At 40.8% G+C, this 15644-nt stretch overlaps 1 non-coding gene across 1 annotated transcript; it reads right to left on the bottom strand.

The window, feature by feature from the left end:
• Positions 1-14932: 14932 nt before the first annotated feature.
• LOC111996542 (small nucleolar RNA Z102/R77) lies at positions 14933-15018 on the bottom strand. Its single transcript, XR_002881259.1, has one exon. It is a non-coding gene; the product is annotated as a small nucleolar RNA Z102/R77 (small nucleolar RNA).
• Positions 15019-15644: the final 626 nt, after the last annotated feature.

The following is a 15644-nucleotide window of genomic DNA, read 5'->3' as shown; positions in this document are numbered from 1 at the left end:
TTAGATCTCGCCAAATCCAGCGAGACCTCACCATACAAGGCCGATTTTCGGTGAGATTCACTGGATTTCGGCTAGATCTGCCCAATTTTCGGCCAAATCCAACTCCAACCGAGACCCTACCACCTTCTGGCAAAAAACCATCCGATTCAACCTAACTCTCTGACCAGTCGACAGCAAGTTTGAAAATTGTTCATCTGACTTGGTCAGGTCGGTCACGAGTTGGGCACAAACCCGACCTAGACCAACATGTGGTCACCCCTACATATATCGCTATCGTTGAGTAAATAATAGGTATTTAGAGGGGAGTAGACAAGGGGAAGAACAAATTTTAAAATTTTACAAGCACTTGTTATAAAATTAAAATCCAACAGTTACACTCTTCAAAGGAAGTAGTGTGTCTGTAAAATGGTTACTCAACTGATAATTTAATAATCCTAGATTGAGGACTTTATAGAATGGAATTGTCACTTAAATTATTTAAATAAGAAAATTAAGAAAACTTGAAAATACATCTTTATTCAGTGAATATTTGAAATTATGTCACTATTCAAGAAAGAAACTAAAACTAAAAATTACATGCTTTGGTCCTAGTTACAATATAGAATGCAAAAAACTAAATAGAGAAAGAACTAGTTTAAAACCCAAGATTTAAGTTTAAAGGCTACATTATGGAATGAGAAGCTGTTAGCTAGGCACCAAATTATTTAAATAAGAAAATTAAGAAAACTTGAAAATACATGTTTATTCAGTGAATATTTGAAATTATGTCACTGTTCAAGAAAGAAACCAAAACTAAAAATTACATGATTTTGGCCCTAGTTACAATATAGAATGCAGAAAACTAAAGGTTTGATAGATTGTAATAGGCACTGTAATGTCATAGTTATTCTTATGATCTAACTATTCAATAGTTTGGTTATGTTTTTATTACATGGAATAGTTATTCCTTATGAATAGTTATTTCTTAAAATAAGGAATAATTATTTATCTTTACAATAGTTGTAATAGTTATTCCTTAGTAAGTGTATTAATTTCTAAAATTAATATATTTCCAAATAAACAAACTTTCCATATGCACATAACAATTATGAATGTCAGTGCAGGTTTTGTCTCCTAGGCCCAAAAGGTAAAAGGATTTAAGCCAAAGAGCCCAATACAATGAATTTATAGAAAGTGGATTAGAAAACTAAGCTCTAAAGAGTTAGGTCACAACTATAATGGATCCAGGTCACAATGAAGAAAAGATAAACTGGTTTTGTCTATAAAATAAATTGTCCTCAGCATGATTCGAGGAGATCAGTTCTTGTATATATTACTTAAATTTGATTACAAGTATAGCTCATATTGCTACAGTGTTTTTCTCTTAATTCTCCCATCCTCTTCCATCTGGGTCTCCTTTCTTTTTTATACTCTCTTCTTTCTTTTATCTCCACCCTCCACGTGTACATTAGATTGCTAGTGTTGATCCTTGTCCCATCAGCACCTTCCTAAAGTCTTTGGGAGTAGCTATAAGGCTGAAAAGTACTATTCAGATATCACTTCCTCATTAATGTGGCTAGAGAGTTAGCTACAGAACATTCAATGCGATAGTAGCAGCTTTCTCTTAAATATTTCATAGAATGCTCCAAGTGGCACTTTGTTCCCTGCATCTTACGGTGAGATGTAGATCCTACGACTGGCATTTCTCCTCAAATTTTGAGCGGGATTACTCCCACCTAATTCTACCTCCTATATAAGGCGCCTGGTGGGTTTATTTTTTCCACTTCACAAATCTGTAAACTCTTAAAACTTCTCAAACTCTCAAGCTTTCAAGACTTCCTAAATCTCCTAACTCTTAAGAAGCTCCTGAAGTGTCACCTACTCTTATTTTCATAAGTTTTCACACTCCTAGGTTCTTTTCTTCTCGCCAGTCTCCTCGTCCTTCTAACCTTCACTCCCTTTTCAAAAACATTTCTCTCACTTCCCCTTAACTTGTTTAGATGGGTAGACTCAAGCACCTTGTAGATTCTCCTGCCAGTATAGAGAGTTTTAAGGCCAAGTACCACATTCCTTAGAGAGTTTCCCTATAGTTTTGTGCTTCGGATCAGGTGCTTACACATAGGAAGGAAGGGGAGGTTGTCATTCCCTTGATCGCCTTCATAGAAGGAGGAACCAGAGATTACTTAATTGCCCATAGGCTTTGTCCTCACCAATGCACGCCTAACCTATTTAGAGTCTTAGGTAGCGTCAATGCTCTCAATAAGCAAATGGGTTTGAGAATCACCTGCATGACGTCGTCTATATGTATGAATGCCATTCGCTCGCTGACTCGGGGTATTACCTCAAGTCTAGGTCCTCAATTGTTAGGCTTGTATCGTGTCTTCCCAAGTCCAACAAAGGCATGAAGACAACTACGTACCTAATCACCTTTGGGGAATGGCACGACGGTCTTCACTGCCCAACTAGAGCGAGAAAGCCAAGTGGAGTGCCCTAAGGTTAGGTCCCTTGACACGAGATTTAGTTCTTTAGTTTTGCTACTCTTCCCTTTAGTATTTCATTTCTTGTTGATGATGGGTTTCATCGTTCTGACTGTGATTTTGCTTCTCAGCTATTATTGCAAATAAAAGGCACGTAGCGCCCGACCTTAATCTCGTCAACGTCATAGACCTCAGCAAAGTCCTAAGATTCAAGGTGTTTGTGAGTGAGGACAAGCAGCTGAGAGTGGTCTACCCCATCCTAAACTTTGAGCCATTATCAAACAATTTCCAGGACGTGGGCCACGCAATCAGGGTAAACGATTCTCGACTACGTAGGATAGACGTTTTAGTACCCGGGTTCCTTGCTCAAGAAGACGTTGTGCCAGTTGAGCTGCCCTTCCACCGTCCCCCCGTGAGGTCGAGGCTCCAAGGGAAGAGACAGCCTTCTTGCGCTTGTCACTTGAGGCTGAGATAGACCAATTCCGCCTTAAAGAAGACAATGAGGAACAGGGAGGACCCATAATCCAGCTCTTGGATTTAGAGGACGAACTAGACAGATCCTCTATTGCCCGTTCCCCATAGCTCATCATTACGTGTGTAGACAGCGGCTCCGAAGAGGAAGACGAGATGGCCCTGAACCCGAGGAAAAACCTGAAAGAGCTTCTTGGGGCGAGAAACAAGGGGTCCTCATCCAAGGATGTCCCAAAGTCTCAACCCCTTCTTGCTCTTCCTCCTCCCCCTCCTCCTCTTACAATCGGCCTACTCCCCATCCCCAACTTGAAGAAGAAAAGGAAAGAGAAGGGGACTGCCAAGGAAAGGGAGGTGGTCCCCCAAAAGAAGCCCAAACAGCAAAAGACAGCCAAAGACAAACAGCAGCCTCCTCGGTGGAAAGTAGGGAGGCCGAGTACTCAGCCAACTTGCGCCATCCAATTTGGAATCCCCAGCTAGAATTAGATGGCACGGCGGTGCCCTAAAACTCCTCTATCAAGGAGTTCCAGAGAGGCCACTCCTACCACGTGATTAAGGCTCTAAAGCGTCCTCTCCTTCTTCCCAAGGACATGGATGCCTTGAAGCATATAAGGCAACCAGAGATTTTCCTGTCCCTAAAGAGGGACCTAGCCCTAGTGAGCTCCTTGGCATACTTTACCAAGAGTGGTTTCCTTTCTTCTCTCTTTCCTTTTTTTTTTTTTTTTTTTAACAAACTCCTTTGTTACTTATGTGCAGGCTATCCAGGAGGTCTTTGTGGCTGAGGAATAGATCAAGGATGCCTAGAATGAAGCTAAGGTTGAGGCTAACCTCCGCGCCGAGACCGATAAGGCCTTGGGCTCTGCCAAGCAGAAGAATCAAGAGCTTACCACCAAGCTGGCAGCCGAGAAGAGGGCGCGGAAGAGTGTTGAGACCGGTCTGCAAAATGCCCAAGACCAGGCTGAAGACCAACGCAAAAAGCTCTATCATACTAAGATAGAATTGGCCACCCAGAAACAGCTGGTCCTGGAGTTAAAGGTAGAGCTGCAAAAATCCAAGGAAGCTGCTGAGGTTTCGGAGCAAACATCCTATAACCATGGGGTGCAGGAAACTAAAATCTGGCAAAGGAGTTGGCAGAGGTGTGCAAGGACTACTACAAGGAGGTGTGGGCGGAGGCGCTCAATCAAGTAGGAGTCCCTGCTACCTCCGAGTGGAGGAGCACTGAGAACGTATTCTACCCAGAGGACATCCAAGAAGTTCCATTAGTGCTCCCTCCTCCCGCTGCTCTTGCCCTTCCCCCTTCTGAGCAGTCCTCTACCACCTAGGCCTCTCTACCTCCTTCTGAAGTCTCCAAAGGGCCTGACAAGGCTGGTGACCAAGGCTAGGAGGCTGAGGTGGCTAAGGGCAAAGAGGCTGGCCAAGATGGTCCTCAGCCTGAGGATAAGGGTAAGGACAAGGAGGTCAAGTCCCTGCCAGAGGCTAAGGGTACCGAGGCTACTCTCACAGTCAAGGATGCTGTCTCCAAGGCCAAGAATGCTGAGTCCAAGTCCAAGGCAGCTGATCCCAAGGATGACATTTCTTGGACCAAGGCGTAGTTTTAGGATCTTTTCTTTTACTCTTTTTTTTTTTTTTGTGGTACTTTTCTCTTTTTTCTTTTCTTTGCAATATTTATCTGTGATTGGTGTAGTTATCATTTTGTCTTCTGATGAGACTTGAGATCAATGATGCCTTTAAGGATGAACACCTAGATTTTAACAAAAGCTAATAGTAATGAATTGTTGCTAATTCAAATAAATTAAATGCATATAAACAATGAGAAGAATGGATATGTGCTGGTACTGAAAACTATGCAATTGACAGGGGGGTCCAAGTTTTTAAAGAGAAATATAACACTTAGATAAATAATGAGAAGTATCACTTTGCTCAGGACATGTGGTTCGAGGAACCAAACATAACCAAGGTTCTTGTTTAATACTTAGGCAAACACTAGAGATCGTTAATTTACCTAAGGCAAGTGGTCTGAGGAACTAGACATGTCCAAGATTCTGTTCAACACTTAAAAAAATATTAGAGAGTGTTAATTTACCCAAAACATGTGGTCCGAAGAACCAGATATGACCAAGATTCTGTTTAACACTTAGAAATAGCGTGAAGTATTAATTTACCCAAGCATGTGGTCTGAGGATCCAAGCATGGCCAAGGTTCTGTTTAATACTTAGAAAAATACTATAGAGCGTTAAATTACCCAAGGCATGTGGTTTGAGGAACCAGGCATGTCCAAAGTTCTGTTTAACACTTAGAAAAATATTAAAGAGTATTAATTTACCCAAGGCATGTGGTCTGAGGAACCAAGCATGGTCAAGGCTTTGTTTAACACTTAAAAAAAATATTAGAGAGTGTTAATTTACCCAAGATATGTGGTCTAAGAAACCAGGCATGACCAAGGTTCTATTTAACACTTAGAATTAATGTGAAGTATGAATTTACCCAAGACATGTGGTCCGAGGAGCCAGGCATGGTCAAGATTCTATTTAATACTTAGCGAAATAATCAAAAATATAAATTTACCCAAGTTATATGGTCCGAGGAGCTAGGTATAACCTAGGTTCTGCTTAATATTCAAACAAGTAATAGACGCAACATATAATATCATAAATGAAAACATGGCAGAGCTATCTTTCATTAATAATAGTAACTTCGCAGGTTATTTACATTCCAAGGGTGTGGTACAACATTTTCATCTAGATCTTTAAGATAATACACACATATTCCAACCACCGAAGTGATGTGATATGACTTTTCCCAGTTAAGCCCTAATTTCCCCTATTCTGGGTTCTTTGCAGTACCTAAAACTTTTCTTAATACCAAGTTTCCAGGCACTAATGGCCTTAACCTAACAGTCCATCATTATTGCTCAGAGTGAAAGAACTCGTCCTCAGTGTTGGGAATCCAGTCTCCAAAGAAATCACAGCTTTAGCCCCATAAGTCATTGAAAAAGGTGTCTCCCCTGATAGGACTGAGCAATGGACCCAATCCACTCAAAAACCCGACCGACCCGACAAGTTTTGGACGGGTCTGATAATATTTGGGTCAAGTTTCGGGTCTTAATTTCGGGTTATTTTCAAATTCGGGTCAATGTCGGGTCGGCGTTGGGTCATATATATCCTACTTCTGAACTCGATTTTTTTTTTTTGAAAAAAATCATACTCTTTGTTAGTCAAATACTTCAGTGAAACAAAAAAAGAAAATGAGAAAGCCTTAGGCTTGTGATTTTACCTGCGAATGCAAGGAGAGAAATGAACAAGAAGGGGCAAGAGAAAGCTAGGCGCTCTATGCTCTGGTTCTGGACTTCTAGTTCTGAGAGAAACAAAGCATGTGAGAAAGTAAGAGATAGTGGTTTTAATTTTGCTTGCTGTATTTTTGAGATTGTTTGTACTGTCAATGAGAGTAAGTGGGTGAGCATTTTCAAAAAGAAAAAAGAAAAAAGAAGAGAGTAAGTGCGTGAGAAAGAGTCTGAACACTGAGGAGTCTTTTATGGAGGAGAGAGGAATTGAGTGGATTGAGGTAGTAGCCATTTGACAGAGAAAAACTAAAGGCTAAAGGACAAGTACATTGGAAAGTAAGAGAGGAATTCAGTTTGCCAGTTGCTATTGTTGGTCCAAGGAATTGGGTGGGACCCGTTGTTGGTAGGCCATTTGACAAGAACTAAAGGCTGTAAATAAGACTTGAGAGTTAATAAGAGATGAGAGTAAGCTCAACGAATCAGACCAAGGGTTCAACGAACAAATTCACTTGCCCACAAGTCCAACTCGAGACCTGACCTGAGACCCAGAAAATTGACCCGATTTTTTGAGTTGGGTCGGGTCTCAGACAGTTAAACCCAATTTTTATCGGGTCGGGTTTTAGGTCACAGTAAACACGACCCGACCCGACCCGACCCAATATCACTCCTATCCCCTATTGACCTGTGAGGAGTAGTTCGATATGTCCAAAAGACATGTGACAGCTCTTCCACCTATTTTTCTTTTGCATCATCCAGCCTCTTCTTGAGTCCATTCACTATGACTTTATTGACAGTCTCGACTTGTCCATTCCCTTGTGAATAAGCAGGAGTGGAATACCTATTCGTAATTCATAGGTCACAACAGTATCTTTTGAAAGTTTTACTATCAAACTGAAAACTATTGTCTGAGATGAGGGTATGGGGGATCCCAAACCAAATGACAATGTTTTTCCACACAAATCTTTTGGCATTCACATCCCTGATATTTGCCAATGGTTCAACTTTAACCCACTTAGTGAAGTAATCTGTGCCAACCAGCAGTCATCTCCTATTTCCTGTTGCCTTAGGAAAATGCCCTACAATATCCAAGCCCTACTGAGCAAAAGGCCAAAGGCTGTACAAAGGATTAAGGACACCCCCTGCTTGATGAATGTTTGGGGTAAATCTTTGACACTAGTCACACTTCTTCACATACTCTTGTGCTTCCTTCTGCATGTTAGGCCACCAATATCCCTAAGTAAGGGCTTTATGAGATAAAGGTCTACCTCCTATATGGCTTCTATAAATCCCTTCATGTAACTCCTCCAAAAGTAGCTTTAATGCCTCAGGGTGTATGCATAGTAAATATAGTCCGAAAAAAGAGCGCTTATATAATTTTTGGTCCTCCGACAGCAAAAACAAAGGAGCCTTTTTTCTTACTTTGTCAACCTCAGACTTCTTCTCGAGTAAGATATCCTCCTTAAGGAATAGCACGATAGAGTCCATCCAGCTAAGTCCCACTCTAATTTGATGAATATGGACCATCTCTTTCTTCATCTCAGTAGGTTTACACAAGTCTTCAACAAGAATAGTCTAAGGCAAGCTTTGTGTCAAAGAGATTGCAAGAGTGTCCAGAGAATCAGCATAGGTGTTTCCGCTTCTAAGGATTTGTAGTAAGTTGAAAGACTCAAACCCTGATTGTAAGTGCCTGACCTGATTTAAGTATTCTTGTATTTTCACGTCCTTGGCCTCCAACTTTCCCTGAACCTAGCCCACAACCAGCCTTGAATCTAAGAATATTTTCACTATTTTTCCTCCCATTTTTGAACCATAGCCAATCCTACCAATAACTCATATTCAGTCCCATTGTTTGTGGCCAAGAAGCCTAATCTTAAGAATTTCTCAATAGTGGTCTTCTCAGGAGATATTAGAACTAGCCCTACTCTAGATCCTCTTTAATTTGCTGCATCATCAACGTATACCCTCTAGGATAGAGGTTCTTGTAAGGAAACTATGCCAACTAATTTTCCATCCATGTCCTGCTTCTCTATCTCCTCTTCTAATGGGGATTCAGCAAACTTGACTACCAAATCCGCAAGGACCTGGCCCTTGATAGAGGTGCAAGGCATGTATTTAATATCAAAAGCCCCTAAGATCGTACCCCACTTAGCAATCCTTCTTGTGTAATCAGCACTTCGAAGTAGGGATTGAAGCAAAAGTTAGGTTAAAACAATAATTGTATAGGATTGGAAGTAATGAGGAAGTTTGCGTGTAGCATGTACTACTGCTAAAATGGCCTTCTCTAATGGTAAATAATGAACTTCTACTTCATGCAAAGACTTGCCCATGTAGTAGACCGGCCTCTATACACTATTGTCACCCCGTACTAGCACTAAGCTCATGGTATAGGAAGCCACAGCAATGTAGGCAAACAAAACCTCATCCATCTCAGGCCTGGACATAACAGGTGGCCAAGAAAGGTATTCCTTAAGTTACTGGAAAGGCATCTTGGTCTACTCAAATCCCTTCCACTTGTTCAACAATTGGAAGAAAGGTCTGCACTTGCCTGCCGACTGAGAGATAAATCGGTTTAGGGTAGCAACCATCCCTGTCAACTTCTGAACCTACTTGGGATTTCGGGGTGGCTGTAAACTATTAATTACCTTAATCTGATCAAGACTGACCTCAATTCCTCGATGAGTGACCATATAGCCCAGAAATTTACCAGACCCAACGCCAAAAGAGCATTTAGACGCATTGAGGCACAGTTTGTGTTTCTTTAGTATTTCAAAGATATTCTTGAGGTCTCCCACGTGCTCGGACACCACCTTACTCTTCACTACCATATCTTCTATATAAACCTCAATACTTTTGCCTAATTATGGTTCGAACATCCTGGTCATCATCTTTTAATAGGTAGACCCCGCATTCTTCAATCCAAAGGGCATCACCTTATAGTGGTAATTTTCAATAAGAATAACAAAAACTGTCTTCTCTTGGTCACCTATAACCAGTGGTATTTGATGGTACCCTTAAAAGGCATCTAAGAAGTTCAACCGACGATGGCCTACAGTCACATCCACCAACTAATCTATCTGAGGCATGGGAAAGGGTCTTTTGGGCAAGTCTTGTTCAAATCTGTGAAGTCAACACATACTCGCCACTTTCCACTCTTCTTCTTTACCACAACAGTATTGGCTAGCCACTCAGAGTAGAACACCTCCTTAATAGCCCCAGCCCACTTAATCTTGAGCACATCTTCTTTGACAGCCTCGAAATGCTTTTTAGATGAGCGCCAAGATGGTTGCTTCCTGGGGACAACCGCTGGGTTAACATTTAGATGATGACAAATGAGATCTAGGTCTACTTCAGGGGATTCATAAGCACTTCATGCAAACACATCAATATTTCTTCTAAGAAACGACATCAGGTATTCCTTCTCCTAAAGAGGTAACTGAGCTCCGACCTAAAAAAAATTCTCATTATCATCATTTATAATCACCTTTTCTAGTCCCTCACAACTTGCCCCTTCTGACACCATGTCCATGGATGGCATTGGGATCCTTAATTGCTATAAGCTCACTTGAGTAGAGGCCGAGGACTTATTTTCAAGCTAATGCAAAATTGCAATCACCAAACACTGCCTTGCCACAGACTGGCTTCCAACCAGCTCCTCAATCCTATCCCCAGATGGATATTTCACTTTCAAATATAGAGTGGGGGAAATAACTCCTAGAGAGTGGAGGAAACGGCTCCTAGGGCATGAAGTCAGGGCCTTGCTACAATGGTTGTGTAGGGAGAATAAGTATCTACCATAATAAAATCCATCTCTACGACCTCTGAGCCTGCTTGCACAGGTAGTCTAATCTGACCCCTTGAGAGAACAACTCTCCCGTCAAAGCATAGCAAAGGTGAATCATAAGCTATTAGATCTTTAGGTTTTAAGTTTAGCCCTTTGTACAGATCAGGATACATAATCTCCGCCTCGCTACCCTAATCCACCAACATCCTCTTCACATCGTACCCCTTATCCTGAGGGTGACCACTAAGGCGTCATTATGTAGTTGTATGGTTCTGACTTTATCTTCATCCGAAAAGCTTAACGCTGGTCGATCTCCATCTTAGCCCTCTTCGGCTCATAGTTAAAGTCCTTGGCAAGTGGCCGTACCACAGACATCACGCTAGAGGGATGAGAACTAGTCCTCCCTGAAGCAGCGAGGATGACATTAATTGTGCCCAAATGGGCTCTCGAAGAAACATCTCTTCGAGATCCCAATCCTATCTGGCCCCCTTGCCCATTGGGCTGATGTAAAAATTGCTTAAGCCTCCCTTCTCTAACCAGCTGCTCTAGGTGACTCCACAAAGTTCTACAATCTTCGATGGTGTGCCCTCAATCCTAGTTATACTGGCAATGAAGGTTTTGGTTGTACTTCATGGGGTCTCCTCCTATCTTATTTAGTCATTTGAAGAATGGCTCGTTTTTTATTTTCTCCAAGACTTGGTGTACTGACTCTCGGAACACCGTGTTAACCATTTAAATAGTGGCAGACCCCGAATACCTAGCAAAGTCTCTTCGAGGCCAGTTATTGTTGTATCAGTCCGACCTGAAATCCCTCCTTTCTTGAGGGATAATCTTAGCCTTTCCTTTCCCTTATTGTTGGTCCCCCTCAACCCGCTTATACTTATCAATTCGGTCCATGAGTTGATGTACGCTGTTAGTAGGTTTCCTGGTCAAAGATTTCCTCAAGCCATGCTCGGCAAATAGGCCAACCTTAAAGGTTCTCAAGGCCACGTCATCAAAGTCCTCATCTATTTCATTGAACATCTCCCAGTATCTATTTGAGTACATTTTCAGGGTCTCCCTTTCTCGCATAGTCATAGACAATAGGGAATCTAAGGGCCGAGGAACCCTACTACATGTAATAAAGCAAGATCCAAACACCCAGATAAGTTCCTTAAAGGAATCTATAGGACCTACTCCCAGGCCATCAAACCATCTCATTGCCATAGGTCCCAAACTAGATGGGAACACCTTGCACATTAAAGCCTCATTCTTGGAATGCACAGCCATTCTCTGGCCACGTCATCAAAGTCCCCATTAGGGATGGCAATTTTGCCCCGCCCCGCTAGACCCGCCCCTCCCCGCTTCGCCTGGTGCGGGTTTTTCCCGCCCCGCAAAGGTGGTGGGGTGAGGATGGGGCAAGATTTTAGACCCACACCACGGGGCGGGGCGGGGATGGGTTTACACTTTTTAGACCCGCCCCCCTTTTTTTCCTTCGTCTTTTAGACTTTCACTTTCTCTGTTAGGTTTTGCTCAGTTTTTCAACATATGTGTAAATATATGGGCTGTAAATATACTTCATGAGGGGGGGCCGATTGGGCTACGAATTCATGAGGGGGCCTGAGCTAAAAACTAAGGTGGGCCCAAGCTTATATATTTGAAAATTTTAAGCTGCTAATATTTTTTTTTTGCCCGGGGGGGCTCGGGCTCCCTTAGGCCCCCATCTGGGTCCATCCCTAGTGTTGGGTTACACGTGTGAGTGAAGTTCTATATTGAATAATGATGAGAAGAATGGGTAGTTAGTGTGCGTTTGGATTGGACATTTTGCTCAATCAGTGTGTTTTTAGTGGGTTATATGGGTACTGTTCACGGATCACCAAACTCAGCAAAATGCATATTTCTAGGTAAATTTGGGTCTCACAGTACTATTCACATCTTTAAAAATTATTTTGCTATAGTGTTTTTTAGTTTTCACAAATAAGCTATCCAAACATACCATTAAATAACATAATTGAATACATATTCATTGGGTTTAGGTCTTTTGGGTTAAAGTGTATCTTTATATATTATTTAATTATTCAAGGAATCTTTTCAAGGTATTTTATCTCCCCAACAAGATGATTGCAATATAGTAAGCATGAATGTTAGAAATAGATCCAGACATAAAAAGATTAGATGATTGCTATATAAAATTATCATTATGGCAATATAAATATGATCATATGATAAGCATTATTTTTATTCATTGATGTTAAATTTCAGTTGTGATAATATATTTAATAATTAACAATGGAATAAGTGAATTGGATGTGTATTTGTACATAAATCCTAGGAGATTGAGGGCAACTGTGTGTGACTCATCTCTTTGGGCGTGACCATGGGGCACCTCCCGATAGGGAGTGTTGGATTGAACCATAACTACTGTGACTAGGGTGCCACAAACATCAACCTAGCACCTCAAGAAAGCTAGTAGTAAGGCGCAATGCATGAGTGCTCCCACCTCCTATCCCTAGTACCCACTAGGGTTCGAACGAGGGATCATTGCACATTTGCGCGGGCTCCTTACCACTTGGCCACCCCTCTTGGGGCACTTCCTTGTTATTCTTAGGTAGAATGGGTGCCTCGCTAACAGCTTCTCATTCCATAATGTAGCCTTTAAACTTAAATCTTGGTTTTTAAACTAGTTTATTTATTTATTTAGGGTACGTTTGGCAGACTATAACGGTAATTATATAGGAATAAGAATAGGTATTACAAGGAATAAAAGATGTTGTAATGTAATACTTATTACTATTTATTTGTTTGGAGAAAACATAATAATAAAACTCTGAAGACAATAGAATGAAAGCATTTTTTTTTCAAAATTAAAATATATTTTAGGAAATATTTTACTCATATAATTATATTTCCTAAAAAATAATAGTTTTTAAATTTGAAAGAGAGATTAGTTATTTTTTTTATAATTTTTTATTTTCATTGTAGGGATAAGAGGTCTAAGAATATATGTTGGGCCTTGAGCCTTGTTTGAGGATGCTTAGTGGTCCGAGGACAGATAAACAGTAATAAAGATGTAAGACTCAGAATTCCACGAGCAAGCTACAAATGAGAAAACTGGGGAAGGTAGGCTGAGGAGGATTATCTCCTCGGCTAAATGAAGTAGAGATTAGAAGGTGTGTTCTGTCATCAAGAGTAACATTCTAGGAAATTCTATTGACAAAGATATGCATTATGAATGTACAGGACAAATGGGAGCTGTGAAATATCTAAGAGAAAACTACTATCACCGCATTGAATGCTCTATAACTAACTTTTTGATCGCATTAATGAGGAAGTGATATCTAAACAGTACTTTTCAGCCTTACAGCTACACCCAAAGACTTCAGAAAAGTGCTGATGGAACAAGGATCAACACTAGCAATCTAATGTACATGTGAAAGGTAGAGATAAAAGAAATGAGACCCAGATGGAAGAGGATGAGAGAATTAAGAGAAAAACACTGTAACAACAAGAGCTGTACTTGTAATCAAATTTAAGTAATATATACAAGAATTGATCTTCTCGGATCCTGCCAAGGATGATTTTCTTTAGATAAAATCAGTCTATCTTTGCTTCATTGTGATCTGGATCCATTATAGTTGTGACCTAACTTTTTAGAGACTAGTTTTCTAACTCACTTTCTACAAATTCATTGTATTGGACTCTTTGGGCCTAGGAGACAAAAAACTGCACTTACAATTGGTGCCGTCTATGGGAAATTCTGGTGCTGTAGGGAATTTAACATTCAATATTGGTAGGTTTAGGTCCGAATCGGAAGGAATCTATGAGGTCCCAACACCAAGATCATTTTGTTAATCTTGGGCGAAGAAAGGACTGAGAGGTTAGTGTGCATACCACCCATACTAGCAAGAGCCAGTCTTGAAGCGGGAGCCACCTTTCTCATGAAGAGAACACCAGAGCCATGCAACTAGAGATTGATCATTTTAAAAGGAGGTTGCGCCGCGAATGACGAAGACTGACTCCTTTCAATTCTGATTTCTCTTCTAACAAAGATAGAGATGGCAGTTATAGGCCTAGGTCAAGGACTCCCTCTAGTGAGTCTTTCTCGTGTGATGAGGACAGCCATTGGGAGAGCAGAAGTAAGAATTCATCTTGCAAAGGCTTGAGAAATGACGCTATAAACAAGGCGTTAAATCAAATTTTTAGATCACCTTTCATGCGCGGAATTGAAGGGGGAAACTTTTTTGACGTTTTACTCAGTCAACTTTCACCATGTATAATGGCCGAACAGACCTCGTAGAGCATGTGAGCCACTTCAACTAGAGAATGGCTGTGCATTCCAAGAATAAGGCCTTGATGTGCAAGGTGTTCCCATCTAGTTTGGGACTTGTGGCAATGAGATGGTTTAATGGTCTGGAAGTGGGTCTTATAGATTCCTTTAAGGAACTTATCCGGGTGTTTGGATCTTACTTTATTACATGTAGTAGGGTTCCTTGGCCCTTAGATTCCCTATTGTCTATGACCCTGCGAGAGAGGGAGACCTTGAAAATGTACTCAAATAGGTACTGGGAGATGTTCAATGAAATAGATGGGGACTAGGGATGGCAATGGGGCAGGGCGGGGCCGAAGGATGTGATCTTCGCCCCCGCCCCGCATAGATTTTTCTTGCCCCATCCCCGCCCCGCCCCGCATGACGGGGAAAATTTCTTACCCCATCCCCACCCCTTAAAGCCCCGTGAAGACCCGCGAGGCCCCACCCTACATCGTAAAACTTTATTTCTTGTTAATTTTCCCTACAGCTATTACCATTTTTCCAAATAAAATGACATGTTTCAATAATAAAAATATACTTGAAATTATAAATAAATTTATCCTATCAAATCAAACTATTTTTTAGCAAAAACTAAATAATATTTTCTAAGTGTTTAACAAGACAATATCACAAGAAAAATCTCATAGTATGACACAATAAAATAATCCAAACTCCTAATACATGATTGATGTCATCATATCGGCAATCAAACCAATAGGGAAACATATTCCTCATCATCTTGTTCTCCATTCACCACCTCATATTTCTAACATGAAAATTCAAAAACAAAAACCCAGCTTGTAAAATAGATATGGATTTTGACAAGCATAAAGAAGCAATGTTGTTAAGCAAAGTGAAATCCTAATGGGAATTCCAAGCGTTAAGAGAAAAAGGGGTGTGTGACGGCGTACCTTATATTTTATAACAGCCAATGAGCCAAATGCCCACACAAAATTACAAAAACAATGACACAGACAAATATTTAGAGCTTCAGACCCTTACCCCATTAAAAAAAAATTATATTATATTCATGATGAAAAGTAAGTTGAGAAAGATGTATGAATCACGAATGAAATCAGTAATTCAATAGTATATAAATTTGTAATAAAGAAAAAAAAAAACTTTAAAATTGGTACCTTATTTCCAACTTTGCTAGAGAGAAAAAAAAGGTAGAGCCACGTTAGGTAGAATAAAATAAGTTGATGATATTTTTATTTAAATGTAGGGTTTTAGGGTATGAAAAAATTACAATTTAACCTTTATAATGTGGGGCGGGGTGGGGATGGGGCGGGGGGGGGGGGGGGGGGTCTAAAAAGGGTAAACCCACCCCCCCCCCGCCCCGGGGTGTGGGTCTAAAATCTTGCCCCACCC

The sequence above is a fragment of the Quercus suber genome, unplaced genomic scaffold, assembly GCF_002906115.3.
Source record: "Quercus suber isolate HL8 unplaced genomic scaffold, Cork oak 2.0 scaffold_89, whole genome shotgun sequence".
NCBI classification, from domain to species: Eukaryota; Viridiplantae; Streptophyta; class Magnoliopsida; order Fagales; family Fagaceae; genus Quercus; species Quercus suber.
The sequence above is the reverse complement of the archived record's forward strand: the minus strand, read 5'-3'. Positions and strand labels throughout refer to the sequence as shown.